Raw genomic sequence first — 22,582 nt, forward strand, 5'->3', positions numbered from 1 at the left:
GGATTTTTATTTCCATTTCTTAATTTTTTTTTTAAATTTTAACTTTTTCCATACTCTTAAAATATGCACTCGTATTGCCCGCTGGCCTGAAATCACAAGATCTCAAAACTAAATGCAGTCAGAAAAAGGGACACAAGAATTTGTGAAAAAAAAATAATAAAGGTGTTTGAGTCCATTAGACTGAGCTTGGTTTCTAGCCTTTCTGGACAAAAGAACGTCTTTTCTATGAGTCAATTTTGGAAACTTTGTAATGCCTTTTCTCTTAGTTGCAGGATCCTTCCAGCTTAAGGGTGGGGAGGGCTCCAGAAGTTTGGGGGTGTTTAGGGACATGAGAAGTCTAAAGCCACAGGGGGAAGACTTTTGAGGAGGGTCTGCCAGAATCAGTAGAGTGACAGGTAAGAACACTAGACAAGAAGTGACGAGAAAGAAAAATGAACTTGTGGATGAGACAGTGTGGAGAGAAAGGGAGGGAAGGAAAAAGTGGTTGCTGGTTCCAGTTAGGTGGGTCCTGCTTGCCTGGCCGATTGGGGTGAACTGGCCAACCATGCCTGGTATATGGTACCCCTGGCTGGTTGGTATAGCCAAGAGATATATTTTCCTCTGGCAGCATTTTTCAAAGTGCAGTTCAGGGATCACCTACATCAGCATGTCCCGAGAGACCTGTTTAAGAAAGCTGATGGTTTTTGTACTTTACCTACTGCTACTTAATCAGCATATCTGGGCATGGGACTGAGGGTTGCATTATTTTACAGCTTTATTGAAGTATAATTGACTTACAATAACTTTACATATTAAAGTATACGATTTGGGTGCCTTGTGGCTCAGTCTGGTAAGCGTCTAACTTGATTTTGGCTCAGGCCACGATCTCAGCATCGTGGGATCCAGCCCCGTGACAGGTTCCATGCTCATCGCGGAGTCTGCTTGAGATTCTCTCTACCTCTCCCTCTACTCCCACCTGCTCTCTCTCTCTCTCAAATAAATAAATAGATCTTTAAAAAAAAAAATAAAGTATAGGATTTGATGAGTTTGGACATTATAATCCATCTGTGAAATCATCACCACAATCAAGATCATGAACGTTATCTGTCACCTCTGAAAGTTTCCTCAAGCCTTTTTATAATGCCTTCTTCATCCGAATACCTTCCTCCATCCCGACATAACCATGGATCTGCTGTCTCTATAGATTAGTTTGCAATTTCCTAGAATTTTATATAAGTGGATACATAGCATACATACTCTTTTTGTCTGGTATCTTTCACTCATTTATCTACCCATCTGATGATAGACTTTTCAGATGCTTCTATTTTTTGGCTATTAAGTGTAAAGCTTCCTTGACCCTATTTCTACAAGTCTTTGTATGGACACATGCTTCAGTTTCTCCTTGGTACATATGAGGAGGAGAATGGTGGGGTCATCCATTAGTTGAACGTTTAAAAATTTTTTTTAAGATTTATTTATTTGAGAGAGAGAGAGAAAGAGAGAGAGAGTGCATGAGCAGGAGGGGCAGAGGGAGAGGAAGAGAATCTCAAGCAGACTCCCTTCTGAGTGCAGAGCCTGACACAGGTCTTGATCCCATGACCCTGAGATCGTGACCAGAGCTGAAACCAAGAATTGGACACCCAACTGACTGTGCCACCCAGGTGTCCCGAATGTTTAAATTTTTAAGAAACTGCCAGACCATGTTCCAAAGTGGTTGTCACTTTTTACATTCTTCCCAGTAGAGTATGAGGGTTCTAGTTCCTCCACAACTTCATAAAAATTTGGTCAGATCCATCTTTTACATTTTATTCTAGTATGAGTGAAGTGGTATCTCAGTGTGATTTATTTTACGTTCTCTCAATGACTAATAATATTGAGCAATTTTTATATGCTTATTTACCTTCTGTATGTCTTCTTTAAAAAAATATTTATTTTAGAGAGAGAGAGAGAGAGCATGAGTGGGAGGGACAGAGAGAGAAAGAGAATGACAAGCAGACTCCATGCTGAGTGCAGAGCCCGATGCAGCACTTGAACTCATGACCCTGAGATCATCACCTGAGCAGAAACCAGGAGTCGGAGGCTTAACTGGCTGAGCCACCCAGGTGGCCCTTCCTTCTGTATGTCTTTTTGGGTGAAGTGTTTGTTCAGATGTGTATTGGATGGTTTGTCTTTTGTTATCCAGTGGTAGGAGTTCCTTGTGTATTCCGGATAGAAGTCTCTTGCAACATACGCATTTTGCAAGTATTTTCTCCCAATCTGTGGCTTCCTTTTCATTTTCACAGACGTACTTTGGCATCCTTGGCTATGTACGTGTGGGTCTATTTCTGGACTCTTTATTCTGTTCCATTGATCTTTGTGTTGTGTTTTTTTCTTTTGCCAACACCATATCATACTGTTTTGATTGCTGTAGCTTTCTACTAAGTATTGAAATCTTATAGTGCAATTTCTCCAACTTGTTCCTCTTTTCCAAAATCAGGAGCTTTGCATTTCCATATTAATTTCAGAAGTGGCTACTCAGTTTACACAAATATGGCCTGCAGGGATTTTGAATGAGTTGGTATAGGCTTTATAGATCAATTTGAGCATTGACACCTTACCAGTATTAGGTCTTTCAATACCATCTCTCTCACTTTCTTTAGATGTTCTTTAATTTCTCTGAGCAATGTTTGGTGATTTTTTAGGGTGTATAAGTCTTGCACAACTTTGGTCAAACTTATCCCTACATATTTCATATTTTTGGTGTTATTATTTAAAAAAGTATCATTCTATAAATCTTCATTTCCATGTATTCATTACCAATATATAGAAACAAAACTGATTTCCAAAATATATTGACCAGAAACCTGTTAAACTCACCTATTAGTTCTAGTGGCTTTTTGGTAGATTCTATGAAGTTCTCTTTATAAATTATCAGGTCTGTGAATAAGGACAGCTTTACTTTTTATTTCTCATATGGTTGCTTTTGATTTCTTTTGATTGCCTTACTGTGCTGCTAGAACCTCTAGAACGATGTTGAACAGAAGTAGAGAGAGCAGACAAATCTAGCTGATTCCTGATCTTAGAGGGAAAGCATAGTCTTTTACCATTAAATATGGGGCTAGCTGTAGGTTTTTTATGGATGCTTTTATCAGGCTGATGAAGTTTTATTCTATGCCAGTTTTCAGAGTTTTTATAATCAATGGATGTTTGTTTTTTACAAAAGGGTTTTCTGCATCTATTATTGAACTGGTCCTGCTTTGTTGTTTTCTTACAGGCTGCTCGTACAGTGAATTCCATGGATCAGTTTTCAAATACTAAACCAAGCTGTGCTCCTGAGATAAACCCCACACAGGTATTTTTATTGTCTCTTTACAAAAATGTGAGATTTAATTTGCTTGAATTTTATTGAGAATTTTTGCATCTGTGTGCATGAGAGACATTGTTCTCTAATTTTTTTTTCTTCTGTCTTTTTCTGGTTTTAAAGTCAGGGTAATGGTGCCCTCATAGAATGAATCAGGCAGTATTCCTTCCTCTCCAGTTTTTTTAGAAGAAGAGTTTTTGTAGAATTGGTATTCCAGGCATACCTCATTTGATTGTGCTTCCCAGATAGGGCAGTTTCTACTAATTGCTGATGTGTGGCAATCGTGTTTCGGGCAAGTCTGTTGGCATATTTTTCCAAGAGCATTTGCTCACTTCGTGTCTTTCTGTCACATTTTGGTAATTCTCACAGTATTTCAAACTTGTTCATTGTTATTATATCATTTATGGTGATCTGTGATTGGTGATCTTTGATGTTACTATCGTAATTGTTTTGGGATGCCACGAGTCATGCTCATACAAGACGGTGACCTCAATTGATAAATATTGTGTGTGTTTTACTGCTCCAGTTACTGGCCATTCTCTCATCTCTCTCCCTCCCTTGGGAGCTTCCCTATTTCCTGAGACACAACAATATGGAGATTAGGCCAATAAATAACCCTATAACGGCCTCTAAGCGTTCAAGTGAAAGGGAGAGTTGCACATCTCTCGCTTTCAATCAAAAGCTAGAAATGATGAAGCTTCGTGAGGCAGGCATGTCAAAACCCAAGATAGGCCGAAAGCTAAGCCTCTTGCTCCAAACAGTTAGCCACATTGTGAATGCAACGGGGAAAGTTCTTGAAAGAAATTGAAAGTCCTACTCCAGTGAACACATGAATGATAAGAAAGCAAAATAGACTCCTTGCTGATACGGAGAAAGTTTTAGGAGTCTGGATAGAAGATCAAACCAGACACAAATTTCCCTTCAGCCAAACCCTCACCCAGAACAAGGCCCTAACTCTCCTCAATTCTGTAAAGGCTGTGAGAGGTGAGGAAGCTGCAGAAGAAAAGTTTGAAGCTAGCAGAGGTTGGGTCATGAGGTTTAAGGAAAGAAGCCATCTCTGTAACATAAAAGTGCAAGGTGAAGCAGCAAGTGCTGATGTGGAAGGTGCAGCAAGTTTTCTGGAAGGTCTAGGTAAGAGAACTCAGTAAAGGTGGCTATGCTGAACAATAGATTTTCAAGGTAGATGAAATGGCCTTCTATTGGACTTCTGTTGGAAGGTGTAGGTAAGAGAACTCATTAAAGGTGGCTATGCTAAATGATAGATTCTCAAGGTAGATGAAATGGCCTTCTATTGGAAAGTCCATCTAGGACTTTCATAGCTAGAGAGGAGAAGTCTGCTTAGCTTCAAAGCTTCAAAAGACAGGCTGACTCCCTTGTGAGGGGCTATTGCAGCTGGTGACTTTCAGTGGAAGCCATGCTCATTTGCCATTTTGCAAATCCTAGGGCCCTCAAGAATTATGCTCAATCTACTCTGCCTCTGCTGTATTAATGGAACACCAAGCCTGGATGACAGCACATCTGTTTACAACATAGTTTCTGAATATGTTAAGCCCACTGTGGAGACCTACTGGTCAGAAAGAAAGATTCCGGGGCGCCTGGGTGGCTCAGTTGGTTAGGCGACTGCCTTCAGCTCAGGTCATGATCCTGGAGTCTCGGGATCGAGTCCTGCATCAGACTCCCTGCTCAGCAGGGAGTCTGCTTCTCCCTCTGATCCTCCCCCCATCATGTTCTCTCTCTCTGTCTCATTCTCTCTCTCAAATAAATAAATAAAATCTTTAAAAAAAAAAAAAAGAAAGAAAGAAAGATTCCTTTCAAAATATGACTGCTTGTTGACAACGTACCTGGTTACCCAAGAGCTCTGATGGGGACATATGAGATTAATGTTGTTTTCATGCCGGCTAACACAGCACCTGTTCTGCAGCCCATGGATCAAGGAGTCATTTCAATTTTCAAGTCTTACTGTTTAAGAAATACATTTTCTAAGGCCACAGCTTCTCTAGTTAGTGATTCCTCTAATGGATCTGGGAAAAGTCAATTGGAAACCTTCTGGAAATGATTCACCTTTTTTTTTTTTTTTAAGATTTTATTTATTTATTTGACAGAGACACAGCAAGAGAGGGAACACAAGCAGGGGGAGTGGGAGAGGGAGAAGCAGGCTTCCCGCGGAGCAGGGAGCCCGATGTGGTACTCGATCCCAGGACCCCGGGATCACGACCTGAGCCGAAGGCAGACACTCAACAACTGAGCCACCCAGGTGCCCCAGGATTCACCTTTCTAGATGCCATTAAGAACATTCATGATTCACAGGAAGAGGTCAAAATATTAACACAGGAGTTTGGAAGAAGTTGATTTCAACCTTCACGAATGACTTTGAGGGGTTCAGGACTTCATTGGAGGAAGTAAGTGCAGCTAGAAGTGGTGGAAGTAGCAAGAGAATTAGAAGTGGGGTCTGAAGATGGGACTGCATTGCTGCCACCTCTTGATAAAACTTTAACACAAGGAGTTGCTTCTTACGGATGAGCAAGGGAAGTCATTTCCTGAGGAGGAACCTACTCTTTGTGAAGAGGCTGTGAAGATTATTGAAATGACAACAAAGGATTTAGAATATTACATAAACTTCATTGATAAAACAGGGCCGGGGTGGAGAGGATTGACACCAATTTTGAAAGAAGTTCCACTGTGGCTAAAATGCTATCAAACAGCATCACGTACCACAGAGAAATTATCCATGAAAGGAAGAGTCAATCGATGTGGCAAATTTTATTGTGTTTTATTTTAAGAAATTGCTACAGCCATCCCCACCTTCAGCAGCCACCACCCCGATCAGTCAGCAACCATTAACAGTGAGACAAGACCCTCCACCAGCAAAAAGATTATGACTCACTGAAAGATCAAATGATGGTTAGCATGTTTTAACAATAAAGTATTTTTAAGTTAAGATATGTACATTGTTTTTTTAGACATAGTGCCGTTGCGCACTTAATAGACTACAATATAGTATAAATATAACTTTGATATACAATGGGAAATCAAAAAGTTCATTTGACTCACTTTATTGGGGGTATTTGCTTTATTGTGGTGATCTGGAACTGAACCTGCAATATCTCTGAGGTATGACTGTAGTTCTTTAAATGTTCGATAGAATTCACCAGTGAATTCATCTGGACAAGTTAGTTTTCTTTTTTGGTGAGCTTTTTAAACTATAAATCCATTTCTTTAATAGGTAGAAGGCTATTCATATCTTTGACTTCCACAAGGCATATCCAAGACCACTTGAATCACTTTGGTCATTGGCATTTTTAAAAGCTTTCTAGATAATTCTAATGTGCAGCCAGGGTCAAGACCCCCTGGTCTAATCCAAAACAGAGATGCAACTCATCAATTTTAATAGTTACAGAATATTTTATAGTAGGGGTGCATCAAAAGCTATTCCTTTGCTTCTCTGTTCATGTTCACTTAGCTTGTTCCTGATTTCTTTCCCTTATGCTCTGTTGTTTGGTCAGAAAATTTCACTGCTTATATTATTTTCTCCATGGGGTTATAGCTCTTATCATTTTATAATCTCTCATATGGGCAAATTTAGCTTTTGGTTTTGAATTGTATTCTCTCTGATGACAGTACTACCACACATCATTTCAACTGTTTTTGCGTTTGCCACTTGCCCAGTGTATCTTTTAACCTGTTGATTAATTCACAAACTTTTGTTGTCACTTGTTTTAGGAATAAAGAGCATTTGGCTGGAATTAAAAAAAAAAAATCCTTATCTGAAAGCCTTTGCCTTTTCACAGGGATATTAGCATTTTTAATAGGAATCCCGGAAGACCCTAAACTCTTCAAGCCTCAGCTTCATGGATATCATAGTGGAGTTTCAGGCACCATGCCAGCCTGATAGACCCCAGGATGACCACTCCCACTCCCTCCCTCCCAGCTCTCTCAATTCTTGAATATGCAGCTATCACAGGAGGCACTTTTATTGCAAATGCAAATTGCAAATATAAACTGTTCCTTTCTTAATTTATCACTTGTTTCCTTCTCATTTACAAGAGGCTTAAATTATTAGCACTTGTCTAAACAATGTAGCTCCGCCTGGGATCTGTGAGGAGGTGTTGCTGATAACTTCCAAATGATGTCATCCCGGAAAGCACAACTCCAAAGCGCCCATTCCATCATGGGCATTGTTCAGAAAGCGCCTGAATAATTCAGTGACCCATAGCCCCGACACATTTATAGAAGTGCAAATTGAAAAGTAAACCAGAAATTTCATTTCCATGTTTGGGGCTCTCAAAGCTCTGTGGATTCCCTATACTTTGACGCGTCTCATCAGCGGGAGCAGGGGGAGGCAGAAATGGTCTCCTAAAGGAGCCGAAGGATCAGATTCCCTCCAGCATCTTTTTCTCATCCTCAGCAGTATGTTAAGCATTTTGGGGAATTTTGACTCCCTGCCCCACCTTTCAGGAGCTCTCCATAGTAACTAATTAAACTAATTAGTAATTAAACACATCCTCAGGGCCAGGCACTGTGGTAAGCTTCGGAATAGATGATTTTATGTATTTATTGCCACAACTTTATGAGGGAAGCACTGCTAGCTTCCCATTCTTCAGATGGGAAAACGGAGGCTCCGAAAAACGACATCGCTTGCTCAGGGTCACCCAGCAAATTGGACAAGGAGTAGGAGTTTGACTCCAGGTCTGGTGTGGTGCCAGAGTGATGCCTTTACCTTCAGTGATGATCTGGTTCAATACAGTATGAAGAACTCATCATAATTGGGCTCCTGCCAACTTCTCTGTTCTAATCTATCTACTCTGGACCCCTGGACCCCTCACAACCTATGCTCTAGCCATACCTACTGTCCCTCAAATGTGCTTTGCTGCCTTGCCGTCCCCCCCCCCAAACCCACTCCTTGGCTCACAGACTGACACTGCCCAGAAGCGACCACAGTACCCCCCGTGGCATTCCATCACGGTTGTGGTTCACAGCATCCTGTGCATTCACCTGTCCCCACCCCACCCTCCTCTAGAGCGTGAGCCCTCTGAGTGCTGTTTCATTCATCTCTAGTTCTGAACATGTGGCACAGTGCCGGGCACCCAGCAGATGCTCAGTAACAAATTGGATGTTCTCCCCACAACTTTTTATTTCTCTCTATTATGAAACAAAACAAAACAAAACCATAAAGCCCTGTGATCTGTCATTTTAGTCTTCTTCAGGGAAGTAGGAGGCATGTCTATTTTGATCAGTGTATTGGTTTCTCTCTATGTTGTTGCTCTTAAACACCAGACTGTCTATAGCACCTACAAGGTCTCGGGCATGCTTACGTTTCCTCTCCAGAAATTAAAGAGGCCAGCAGGACATATGTTTCCAATGTATAGTATGATTAGACTATAGTTAATAACACTGTATTGAATGCCAGAAATTTGCTAAGAGAGTAGATTTCGGGAGCTCTCACCACACACACGTACCTATGTGAGGAGATTATATGTCAATTAGCTTGACTGTAGTAATCACTTCACTACGTATATCAAAACATCATATTGTACACCTCAAGCCTATACAGTTTTCATTTTAAAAAGTAGATGAATGGGTGGCTTCCATCCACACTATCTCAGACAGAGTTTCTTTTTTTTTTTTTTTTTTTTAAAGATTTTATTTATTTATTTGAGACAGAGAGAATGAGAGAGAGAGAGCACATGAGGAGGGGAGGGTCAGAGGGAGAAGCGGGCTCCCTGCGCGGGACTCGATCCAGGGACTCCAGGATCATGACCTGAGCCGAAGGCAGTCGCTTAACCAACTGAGCCACCCAGGCGCCCTCAGACAGAGTTTCTTTACCTCATGTCACTTCTCATGTGGTAGAAAGAAGAGTGACCCAACATTGGCGCTGTACTAGGTGATAAGTACTGTGGATCTGGCAATGATAAATGCCTACTGGAGAGACCCTCACAAAGGCTGCAGTGGGGCTCACCAACTCAAGGGACAAGAAGGAAGCTTAAGGGCGCCTGGGTGGCTCAGTTGGTTAAGCAACTGCCTTCAGCTCAGGTCATGATCCTGGAGTCCCGGGATCGAGTCCCGCATCGGGTTCCCTGCTCAGCAGGGAGTCTGCTTCTCCCTCTGACCCTCCCCCTCTCATGCTCTCTCTCAAATAAATAAATAAAATCTTTAAAAAAAAAAAAAAAAGAAGGAAGTTTAAGTGACAGAGGTGGCCCAGGTGGACACTAGACCAAACTGGAGTATGCCGCCATGTTTCACGGGGCAGCCTCTTCTCACTCCTGCCATGTCATGACATGATTTGAACAAAACAGTTCATTCTCAGTTACAACTCATTTGATTGCAGGTGATAGAAATCTAACTCCAGTGGTTTCAACAAAATAAGAAATCCATTGGCTCATGTCTTCATAAGGCTCAAGCCTTCAGGTATGGCCCGATCCAGGGGCACAAACTTGTCTCTTTTGAACTTTGGGCTCTACTTTCCTCTGTGTTAGCTTTAGTCTCAGATGGGGTCTCTCTGTGTGGTGTTAGGAAGACTGCTGGCAGCCTGGTTTTAGATCTTCCCTGGCGTAAACACTCTTGCCTTTCTCTGCAACAGTCCCAGCTATACTCCCATTGACTTTGAGTCACCTGTGCATTTCTGACCAGGTGGCTGGGAGACTGAGATGCTCTCTGATGGGCTGGACCTGAGTCACACCCCCATTCTTGGTCCAGTCATTCTTCTCCAAACCATGCAAATGAAGAACTGGGGAGAAGGTGTTTCCCTTGAGGAAGGAGAGAGAATAAATGCTCGTGACAAAAAAGGAATCTGCTCCAGAGGCCACATCTGGATGATTTGCATCTGTAAGCCAGCCCACCTAACCTTGCCTTTAGAAAGCCCCTGCATCTCTCCATTCCTAGAGACAGAGATGGCCACAGAGTGGTAAGCACCAGCTGCATACCTCCCACCATGCAGTTAGCCCAGGGCTGCTTTGGCCCCAGGCTAATGAGGCATGGGGTATTCGCAAACCCCTCTCCAGAGAGATTGCAAAACACAGAAGAAATTTAATAGTATCATCAAGTAATCACACCACACTTGGACTCTTTAAAATGCACTCCTTCTTCCCTTTGATCTTGTTCTAATGGATAATGCCCATGGTACTTGCTGTGACCTAAATCCCTCACAAGACTGCTGGAGAGGAAAACTGCCCCAGAGAACAGCAGCCTAGAATATCAAGTGCAAGGGGCCAATTATTCCTGCTCCTTGAGACCCCATCTACCCGGCTTGCATATTCATGGAATCTCAAATGCAGATGAGATAGCAGCTGTTGATTAAAATCGGCTCACTTTGTTGTGGGGGAATTTGGGGACTCCGGGGAGGCCTCTTGAAGCTGATCAGTGGTAAAATGTCCTCTTCAGGGGTTGTTCTGTTCCCGCTTAGTGTGGTCCTTTGGAATAATAAAAAATCTGGATCTTTCAATTTCGAGGAGAAACAGATGTTTGCCCTCCAATTGGGTTGTGTGGGGAGGGCTGAAAGTCTGGATATAGTTTGGGAAAGACAGGGTCTTAGTTTACCTGCTGCAGAACTGCCCTAAATTAGATTTTTCCTTTTTTTTTTTTTTTTTTTTTTGAGGGGGTTGAGATAGAGGGTAGGGTAGAGATGGGACTCAAATGTTTCCTGCCTGGGATGGTCTAGGTAGTGCTTCTCTTTAATAGACACACAAACCATCTGAATATCTTGTTAATATTGCAGATTCTGTTTTTTGCTGTTTTTGCTTTTGTTTTTAAGTAGGCTCGATGCCCAGCACAGAGCCCAACACAGGGCCTAAATTCAGGACCCTGAGATCGAGACCCAAGCCAGTATAAGACACACAACTGACTGAGCCACCCAGGTGCCCCACAGATTCTGTTTGACTAGGTCTGGGGTGGGGACTGAGATTCTGCCTTTCCCTCAAGCTCCCAGGTAGTGCCGATGCTGCTGGTCTGTGGGCCACTCTTTAAGCACAAGGTTGTAGAGTGATGGTTCCCAGACTTGGTTTCCTTTTGGAATTGCTTGGAGAGCTTTCAAAAATCAGGATGCTCAGGGGACGCCTGGGTGGCTCAGTCGGTTAAGCGCCCGACTCTTGGTTTCGGCTCAGGTCGTGGTCTCGGGGTGGTGGGATGGAGCCCTGTGTTGGGCTCTGCACTCAGCAGGGAATCTGCTGGAGATTTTCTCCCTCTCCCCCGCTCATGCTTTCTCTCTCTCTCTTAAATAAGTGGATAAATCTTTAAAAAAAAAAACCCCAGATGCCCAGACCACACCCCAGACCAGTTAGATTGGAATCTCAGGGTGGCCCCCAACAATCAGTAATTTTGTAAAGCCTCCATAATTCCTATGTTCAGGGAAGTTTGAAAATCAGTGGTGTATCGGTTCTCAACCCTACCTGCTACATGTTAGGAGGTCTGCAAAGTACGAATGCCCGGCCTCAGGATGAATCCCTTGGGAGGTATGTATTGTGGGGATGGACCTGAGCAGTTCTATGTTTTAAAAGCTTCAGAGCTGGGGCACCTGGGTGGCTCCGTTGGTTAAGCGTCCGACTCTTGATTTCAGCTCAGGTCATGATCTCAGGGTCATGAGATAGAGCCTGGAGTCGGGCTCTGTGCTGGGTGTGGAGCCTGCTTGGGATTCTCTCTCTCTCCCTCTGCCCCTCTCTCCCTGATCTCTCTCTCCCTTTCCCTCTAAAAAAAATAAAAAATAAAAATAAAAGCTTCAGAGCTGATTATCTGCAGCCAAGGTTGGTAATCAGAGATGTAAGAAGAATCAACCTCTGTGGTCTCTCCGGCGCTGAGATCCTGTGAGTTGCTTTTGCTATTATTACCATGAGGGGTATTATCATCACTTCTGGGCTCAGCTCCATGTCCTCCAAGGCCGATGTGCAGAACCCTCACTCCTACACTCCCATCCACTTCCTCACCTCTCATGCCTCTCCTTCTTAATTTCATGACTGCAGAAGTAATACATGTTAATTGTTAGAGATTTGGAGACAAAGAAAAGAGTGCCAGATAAAATGTACCCCAACAGCATCTCCAAATATAGCTACGATTACCATAGTACTCCTTGCATAGAACTACTACTTCCCTTTTGGCTTCTTCTTCTTTTTTTTAAATTTTATTGTGGTAGAACACTTAACATGAGATCTACGCTCTCAGATTTTTAAGTGTACAATGCAGTATCATTGACTATAGCGACATTTTATACAGCAGATCTCTAGAGTTCACTCATTTTGCTTAACTGAAACTTTATGCTCATTGATTAGTGACTCCCATCTTCCCCCTCACCCCACCTCCTGGCGATTATCATTCCGCCCTCTGATTCTATGAATTTGACTAGTTTAGATGCCTCAAATAAGGGGAATCCTACAGTATTTGTCTTTTTGTGTCTGGCTTATTTCACTCAGCATAATGTCCTCAAGGTTCACCCGTGAATTAGCAATTGCAAATTTCCTTCTTTTTTAAGGTGAACGGTATCCATTGCATGTACACACAACATTTTCTTTATGGGTCCATCTGTCGATGGACGTTGGCGTTTTTTCCGCATCTTGGCTGCTGTGAATTGTGCTACGGTGAACATGGAAATGCTAATACGTCTTAGAGATCCTGATTTCAGTTGTTTGGGGTAAATACCCAGTAGTGGGATTTCTGGATGGTATGGTAGTTCTAATTTTTGGCTTACATTCTTCTGGTCTTTCTTACTTTGCAAGTTTAGAGTTGTTTCATAGCCACATTTTCCCTCTTTTTAATACATCACTTCCCCATAGCATATCTTCATCTATATTTCTTTTCTTTTTTTTTAAGATTTTATTCTTAAGTAATCTCTACACCTCACATGGGGCTTGAACTCCCAACCCTGAGATCAATAGTCACAGGCTCCAGTAACTGAGCTGGCCAGGTGCCCCTTTTGTTTTATATTTCTTAATGACTGCCACTTATCATGATTCATTTACCCATTCTTCTTCCCCCCCTCCTTTTTTTTGGAGAGAATCTTAAGCAGACTCCATGCTCAGTGTGGAACCCATCACAGGGCTTGATCTCACAACCCTAAGATCGTGACCTGAGCTGAAATCAAGAATCAGACACTTAACTGACTGAGTCACCCAGGTGCCCCTGCCCTTGATAAATATTTAGATGGCTCCTTACTTTAATATAATTCCTTTAAGAAAACTTCTTACATGTAGAATTACAGGCCCAAAGAGCAGGAACGTTCCTTTAGGAGAATGGATTCATACTGTCTAATTAGGGCTTCAAAATTATAATTCAGTTTTGAATATTCAGTACCTTGTCTCTAGTAATCACCTAATTGTTGAATGAGTAAGTGAGTGAATAAATGAGTCACTGCATCTCCAGCATTAACAAGGACCTGGCCCATAGGAGTCGTTCAGCAAGTGTTCCTAGAATGAATGAATGAGTAGACTCTGAACAAAGCATTAAACACATTAAAAAAAAAAAGTTAGCCACGGCTAGGATATGTCAGGAAAAGATTCTAGAATATAATTTACTTTCTTCCCTTGCAAACTGCCAAGCCCAATTTCCCACAAATGCTTCCCAAAGTGAGAGCTAACATCATACGTTGCTTGTGGTAAGTTATCAGGAAATTAATTGTTCCATTTCTCAAAGACCTCTACTGTGCTATAAGAAAAAAAAAAAAAACCCTCCACCATAGCAATTATCTATAATTACTAATGAAAACAGGTGTCTTAAATGCTTTTTTCAATTGAGACATAAATGGTTCATTATCATAGCAGGTAACTACCAATATCCAATTTTCAATGGGATGTTGAGATCAAACATAATGCAGAGGATTGTGGGGGCACACAAAGGGAACAGTGCTTCCTGGATGCTGCTCATTATAAGAATTTGGTGGGGGGAGGGGGGCAGAGGGCAGAGGTTGACAAGCATTCAAACAAGAAGCAGAGAGTGTCTTAGGGAAGTGGAGCCCTGCATGCCTGTGAAGTATAAAAGACCAACGGTGTAGGGGGATAAAGTCTCTTCTTCCAAAAGCCTTTTCAGGGAGTATAGCTCAATCATGCTATTGTCTCTGAGCTCAGTTTCTGCATCTGTTAAGTGGCCATGAGAAAACCTAAATGTGTTTGGCCACAGAACTCCTTCTATACATAAGATATAGGGGTGCTTTGGGGAAGTAGCTGAGATTGGATGAAAGGGATAGTAGCATAGTGGCTGGCGTGTGCCTGGGGGTGGAGATGTGATTCCATTCTCCTATTTCTCCTTTAAAGTTCTCTTTAATACCCAGTTTCTGTTACCTTGTGATGATAAAGGTGGACCGGGTATAACAGGGGATCTAAGCCTTATGGAAATTGGAGCTGTGTGTTCCTGTCCCTACACTTCCTGTTACATTGCATGCTGAGAGTTATAACTCATGAGCAGGTGCATAAAGCAAGGAATCGACAGGAGAGCAATTGAGAGGTGTCAGACCTTGGTCTGGCTGGCTCAGGACACTGTGTTGACACATTTGAGGGATGGACATATTTATCTGGGGGGCATATGTATTTCTTGTCTCCTGGTTTTAGCTGGAAATAGTGAAGTGGGATCAGTATTTCCTCTAATTTCATTCTTCGGGGATTCGCTGTTTTAATTCAGATGATGGAGCTTGTGGTATCCATCTTGTTGACAGTATTGCTAACAGAATACCCCCCTGAACTTTGTGATTTCCACAAATGCAAGCCCCAGGAACTGTTCTGCTCTAAAAGGCTTCCATGGCCCTGTGTTTGAGGAAAACCACATTCCCCCTTTCCCTCCTGGGAAATTCACAATGGCAATCGACATATTACTGCCATGAGAGTCCTACAGCAGAGAAACCCAATTAACTGGGTTTAGTCAGTCCTTCCTAAACCTATTTGGCCACAGAAGTCCTTGTATAGGTAAGAACTATTAACATTCCCACTGAGCTAGTGTTCTGTGGAGCGCATTTTAAGAAACACTGGTTTACAGTCTTTTTCTTTGGTTTCTCTATCAACTTTTGCATTCTCATGTATCTTGATGAGTATCTTTCTCAGTTAATGGAAAATTGAGCTGCAAGGCAATTTTGTTTTTGTCCACCCAACAGTCTGTGGATTTATCTGTCCTCCTCTCGAGCAGGTGATGCTGGGGAGTTTCCAATCGCAGAATGCTCATTCTGCCTCTGTAACACGGTTGCCCGCTAGAATAGAAGACATTCGGTTGAATTTGAATTTCAGATAAACAATGAATAATTTTTTAGTCCATAGTTACACTGTCTTTTTTATTTGCTAAAGCTGGCAATAGTACCATTAGGGTGCATGTGCACCCCGAGGCTGGCCAGTCATGGAACTCCTTCCCTCTAGTTTATAATATCTGTTCCAGGGGCTAAGCCAGGTTAATGGAAGACCTTCCTCTGCAATTCCTGATTTGGGGCTGGAGGAAAAGGACTCTGCCTTGCATGTCACAAAGCTGAAAGAATGGTAGTCAGTGACTGGGGAGGTGAAGATGAGGCCACCATCTATGGAGAAGCAAGCCAAAAAATGGAGAAAGAAAGCTCTTACAGCCTCAAGGATGTCCCTTGATATTTAATGCTTTCTGAAACTTGCTAGTCACACAGCCAATACACTTGTCTTTTCCTTTATTTCTTTTTCTTTTTCTTTCCTTAAGCTAATAGGAATTACAACCAATACAGAAGCAGACCTGGCCCTTCTTTTCTGCTGTCATGGTCCCATGTATAATTTAACATATTTAGCATCTATTGTATTTCAGAGCTTGTGCTAAGTGATTTCCTTTGCTCATCACTTGACATTTAAGACAACTCAGGTCCCTGCCTTGACCTTCTTGGCACAGTCAGACTCAGGCAGCCAGCACTTCTTCTAGGGACCTTCCTGCCACCCCCAGCTTCCCACCTTTGACCACTGCTGGGTTGCTAGTGTTTGAACGGAGTCCTGAAGGATCAGTATTCTTCAGCACAAAACCCACGCAAAACTATCAAATGGGATTCTGCTGCAAACCTTCTCCCTCCTGATAGCTGTCAATGGAACAGGGAGTGGTTCCTGGCCACAGTTTGCTTTGTTACTTAGAATGCTTCACAGTGGAGCATCTGTTCAGCATCAGTGTGAGAGCGAAGTCACGGGAACCTCAGGTGTGTTGTAAGGATGTGAAGCCAAATCCTCCTCCTTGGAGCCCCTGTGAGTTATGTAAGGAACGCAGTGACTGGTAGGGGGAGGCTGCTAATTCTCTCAAAGACATTCATTTGGACGAGCCAAACTTTTCTGATATTTTGGGACCAATAGCTGCCAAAGAGTTCACTTGACATTGCAAATTTCTGACCCTCCTGTACATATGATATCCAAAAAGATGTTATGAGACATAAATAATGGAAACAATGCTTTGATTCAAGGACTGAGATGGTCCCCCTGTCATCTCTCTAGTTCCCTCTCCCTTTCTTCCTTCTAGCTTATGATCCGGCTGTTGTGAATTATTAGTGATTCTTTGCACATGTTCTCTCCACCCTGTGTCTGCACATACCATTCCCTCTTATTGGAATAGCTTTTCCACCCTGATTCTTATAGTGAAATCCACCCAGGTAACTCCTGGCCCTCTCTGGATGTCTGGCTCAGTCATTACCTTCTCCATTGAGCTCTCTTTAGCCTGCATGTGATGCCTCTTTTCTGATTCCACAATATCCTGCATTTACCTTTATCATTGAACTTATATCACACTGTATTGTAATTATTGGTGTGTTTATCTCTAGACTATGAGCTTCTCTGGGGGGTAGAGATGGGGAGTTTTTCATCTCCATAGCTCCAGGATCCAGAACCTAGCATGGAACCTGGAACAATAATATTTGTGGATCAATGAACTCAAAACAAACAAACAAACAAACAAACCAAAAAACAGCAATTTCTGAAATCTCTGTTCTTATTTTTGGGAGTCCCCTGAGGAAGTGTAGCCTCATACATGTGTTACAATATAGTGGAAAACTCTTGCTTTCCTTATAACCATTCCCCCTTCCATCTTCCCACCAGCCTTGAATTTGGGTAAATTCTTCAGGTACTGGCAAAACTGACATCAAACTTTGGTGCTACAGCTAGAGCATGTGACCCAGCTCAGCCAATCAGCAGTGTCCATCATCCTGGCTATGGTTATTAGTTCAGTGGTGGCCATGTGTCCTATGGCGATCCAATCAGAGTAAAGAACAGGACTTCTGCTGGAAACGCTGGGCCACAGAAGCTCTTTTCTTCTGGATGCCGTGTTGGGTACATGCTAACGAAGTCTGGGACTCTTGCAGACATTTTGCTACTGTGAGGGAAGCTGTCCTGAGGACACAACTAAGAGAATGGCAGAGAAATGAAGCTGGAAAACTAATGATGGCTGCAAAACTAATGATAGTTTCAATCTTTGGAGCAACGCATATTGAAAATCCACCCTAATTCTGGACTTTTCTGTTATACAAGTCCATAAATTTTCTGTCTTGCTCATTTTAAAGCCAACTTGAGGTTGATGTTCCATTACTTGCAACACAAAGTATTGAATTATACTCAGAGCTCCTCTTTCTTCCCCACGAACTTTTTGTAGCGAGAGCTATGTTTAAAATTAAGTCAGTCATTCCAATTGGTGTGATTGACTTTAGCTGAAGGTACATGCTGCATTTTGATCTTCTGGGAATACTCTCTGCCTTTCTTGTAATCCACCTTGTCAGCATTTATTGAACACCCGCTCTGTTCCAAGCACCGGGCCAGATGCTCTGTGACATCCCGGTAATAGCAAAGATCTCATCTGCAAGGTACTGGCAGTACTGTGAAACAGACGGAGTCCCGAACCATGGCTTAAAAAATATGTGCTCTCTTTGCCCCCAATTTGTTTTGCGACCTTAGGCTGATCACTACCCCGCCCTGGGCTTTAGCTTTTCATCTATGATGTGAGGGCATTGGTTGACAATTATCTAAAATCCTTTCCAGTATTAACATGCCACCTTCGGCGTACAAATAACCTATATATACTTGCTATTGTGTCTGGTCAAAATAGAAAGAGCTTCAGGCTTTTTTACCCAACCAGTATTTGTTAAGAGTCCACTCTGTTCTAGGTGCTGAGACACAGCAGTGAACAAAGCAGACAAAAGTACTTGCTCTCTTGGAGCTTACATTCGGGTGGGGAAGGCAGTCAATAAATAAATACCTGAGTAAGATCCATAGTTGATTGATCCTCATTTTTCATGGATTCCGTATTTCTGAATTTGCCTACTTGCTAAAATTTATTTGTAACCCCCAAAGCGATATCCTTGGCACTTGCACGGTCATTGGCTAACATGTGCAGAGTCGTGGAAAATTTGTCACTCGATGCACACGGTTCCCGGCTCAGGTCAGACAAGGCGGTGCTCTGGTTCTTGTTCAGTTCTCACACTATAAACAAATGTTCTTTTAGCAGTCCATGTAATGCCAGGTTTTTCAGATTTTCGTGCTTTTTGTTAGGGATCTCGCTGTTTCAAACAGCCCCCCAGCTGTAGTTCTGAAATGCTGTCTCATGCCCCTAAGTGCAAGAAGGCTGTGATGTGCTTTACAGGCAAAATACCTCTGTTAGATAAGTTTCATTCAGGCAGGCCTTTAAACAGAAACACAGAAAACAAGGTTACGTATTGATTGGTTGACAAAAAATTTGTGACCAGAGGCTTGCAGCAACCTAATCCCGTATTTCCCCCAGGAGCAAATGGTTCAGTATTTGCTAATTCACAGTGCACTCTAACTTCATGGCACATAACTACTGCAAATGACAAGAAGGGACTGGATACTGTGTCAGACTGCGGTGGGAGTAACCGAGAAAAATAGAGCAGGGAAGCAGGAAAGAGAGTCCACATTTCTGAGGAAATGGCAGGAATGAGTGAGAACTCCAGCGGGAGTGTGTTTGCATGTTGGAGAAGCTGGAGGCAGCTGGCATGGCAGGAGGGGAGTGGGAGGCGATGAGGGTGAGGAAGTGGTGGAGGCCAAATCATGTAGGGCTTTGTGGGCTGCTGCGTGGACTTTGGCTTCACTCTGAGCCCTGAGGAGGATATGATCTGAGTTAGTTTTAATGGGGTCCCGCTGGCTGTGGCGTTGAGAACAGACTGAAACAGGATAACAAGAAGGATCACTAAGGAGGCTGTTGCGGTCCCTTGGCGAGAGCTGATGGTGGATCTTGAACAACAGACCTGCACCATCACCGTTAGCCTCTTAGCTGAGCAGGGGTTGCTGGGAGTTTGAGAGGCTCTCTCTTACTACAGAAGTCCTTGAACTTGAGCAGTAAATTATCCTCAAAGTTTCATTAGCACACCTTGGCATGGCTCTCTCCTCGGACGCCCTGTGCCATGTTCCTCCTGAGAAGCGGCTATAAATAAACTGCGATTCTGCTCTCATCAGGAGAATAGGACCTGGAGGCGCCTTCCGGACACATTAATAACCACCCTCTCCTCGCCCCCAAATTAATCTTGTTATGAGGCAGCTTTGCCATGGGTATCTTCTAATACTCAACCATCCTGTTATTCACCAGGCTGTGCTTCTCCTCAGTGGCCTCAGGAGCATTGGGTTCGGTTGAGTTTCCAGCCAAGTACCTTTTCCAGACAAATCCATTGCACTGAGATACAGAGATTGTATTTTTGGTCTAATTAACTGAATTCATCTTTATGGCTGATCCAGGATTATATATAATTCTGGACAAATTTTGTACGAAATCGAAGATTCAAGGGGAAGGCAAGAGATCTGAATTCAACTTTCACCAGCTCCTTAGGGACAGGAGGGGAGAGGAAGGAAGAGAGAACTAACATCTATTGAGCATGTACCCTGCTCATTCATTCATTCAGTATTTTCCTGAACGCCTACCATGTGCTAGGCATTGTTCTAGGTGCCAAGGATGGTGTGCAGAGCTGGTACATGCATTAATCAATTAAATGAGAAGCAGAATGGTGCGCTGGTTAAGAGCATGGACTCTGGACTCAGATAGTGCTCAAACCCCAACCACAGTTGCGTGACCTTGGGCAAGTCACTTAACCTCCCTGTGTCTCAGTTTCACCATCTGTAAAATAAGAAGTAGTAAAAATATCTGGGCAGAGAGGTAGAAAGTTACTGTACTCCTAAACACAAATTACCCTTCCTCTTTCTTCCACCCAAGTAACACTGGGAACAAGGCTCTTAGGAAGAGAACAATGGAATATCAGTGTAGTGGGCAGCCTTAAAGCTCAGCTGGTCCAACACTCCCTTTACACTACATTACAACAAATAGCTACCATGTGTTTTCTTGACTATCTTTGCAGGTGGGGAACTCACTACCTTCCCAGGCAATCCATCTCATTCTCAGCCCTCTGGTTTGCCTGAAATGCCTGTTGTATAAGTTAACACGTTCCCTCTCATGCTTGTTTTCAAGCCAGTTTGAATTTTGTTTATTCAAAAGTGGTTTATTTGCATTCAGACTACATGTGCCCTTTGTTTTCCCAGCATTTAAAGGAGCTATGAAAACTTCTTGGGGTTTAGGAGAATTCTTCTTCCTGTTAGCAAATTTTTAGGAAGGTTCTGACAGTGGTTATACCATCTTTAGTTACAATAAAAGAGGCCTCTACTGGGGAGGGCAAGAATAATGGTTTCTAAGCCCAGACTAGGTGCTAGGGTCTGTGATACAAGTTTTGTACAGGTAGAATAATCTAGAGATAGTAATATCTATCATTTATTAAGTGCTCATTATGACCAAGCACAGTGCTAACACTGTATATGGATTGTCGGTTCATTTAATCTTCATTACAACCCTATGATTTTTATTAGCCTTGTTCAGTAGATGTAGAATCAAGGCTCAGAGAAACTCAAGTTACTTGTCTAATAACATGTAATAAGTGGTGGAGCCATATTTTGAACTCATGTCATCTAACCTCAGAGCCCACTTTCTTAACCAGGGACCACAGCCTCTTTGGGTCATGGAGGTTCCCATGATGTCATATAAAATACCATGTATACTCTAAATTACTACATGGCTACAAGGCTAACAGTTTATCTCTGTGCCTAGTGGCATACTTGGCATATAGTAAGTTCTCAGTAAACACTGAATGAATGAATGAATGAATAACTTCATGCATAGGATTGGTACAGTCTGAGTGGCTTTTTAAATCTGCTTAAAAATTAAATTTTCTTTTATTGACCATCAAAGTTAATATTGAGTATGAAATACCTCATTTCTTGGAACTTGGAGTTTTGGAAGCATCCTGGGAGCAGTAACCTTGGGTTTGGGGAATTGGGAGCATTTGGGGGGAGCCAAATTTAAGCTCATGTCTGCTTAACCTTGATACTCCCTAGGTCTCCTCTGAGGTTAAACCTGGGGCATTAAGGAAACAAATTGGAGAGTTCTAGTGTCACAGAGATTTTATTGCTATTTATTTTTTTCATGAATTTATTATACATAGGGTACTTGAAGGAACCAACAAGCTATGGATCATTTGCCTGCTCACGTAGCTGATTCATTTGCCCATTAGCTCAGCTATGGAATGGAATGAAGGAGACAGCATTAATTTTTCTAGAAGCAACTGGAGAATACATACTTACCTAATACATACTTCCTGCTCCAGACCAATGTATCTGTAGGAGCTGGTGATTCAGAGGTGGGAGACCTGGGAGAAGGTGCACCTGGAATTTGGAACTAGTTGTCTGTAATCACTCATATTTAGCAATGTCCACAGAGATCACAGTCATGCGGCCATGTAAAGGTCAGGGTCACAATCTCTTTAAACAGCTGTGTTCACAAGTTAGCAATCCCACTTAAAGAGTTTGCTTGGAATAGTTGTACCATGAGCTGAAGAAGTCCCCAAAAGCAGGTTTCCAGAAGCAGGAGGATATGATGCTTTGAATTTAGGGAACCCTTGGGTCCCAGCTCCACTCCTTAGTTGTTTGAACTCCTTGCCGATGAGCACGTCAGTGTGTGTGGAATTTGCATGGGGCAAGTTGGTTTAATAAAAATAGGAAGCTTCTTTAGAAGTGATCACGCTGGGGTTCAAATCCTGATTCTACTACTTACTTAGCAGCCATGAGTCCCTAGGCAGGCCTCTTGGCTTTCTCAAGCCTTAGTTTTCTTATCTGTAAAATAGCAATGAACGTATTTGATCATCCAGGATTGTCTGAGGGACTAATGCAAGAGCACTTGCAAAGTTTATGGCATAGGCATGATTTTCCAAGGTCAGGTCTCATTTTCTTCCCACATTTCTCCTATATGCTACCGATACAAAAGGACATAATAGAAAATCCATCCCAAGTTGCCTTAAATAGCGAAGGGACATCTTGATTTGGGTAAATGAGCACCCCA

At 42.5% G+C, this 22,582-nt stretch overlaps 1 long non-coding RNA gene across 1 annotated transcript in view; it reads left to right on the plus strand.

The window, feature by feature from the left end:
• Positions 1–22,582, plus strand: part of LOC144382077 (uncharacterized) — a 405,648-nt gene that overhangs the window by 203,860 nt on the left and 179,206 nt on the right. The window contains exon 6 of the long non-coding RNA XR_013448474.1: positions 3,233–3,310. This is a non-coding gene — a long non-coding RNA (uncharacterized LOC144382077). The remainder of the gene's footprint in view (positions 1–3,232; positions 3,311–22,582) is intronic.

Source organism: Halichoerus grypus, chromosome 6 (genome assembly GCF_964656455.1).
Source record: "Halichoerus grypus chromosome 6, mHalGry1.hap1.1, whole genome shotgun sequence".
Classification (NCBI taxonomy): domain Eukaryota; kingdom Metazoa; phylum Chordata; class Mammalia; order Carnivora; family Phocidae; genus Halichoerus; species Halichoerus grypus.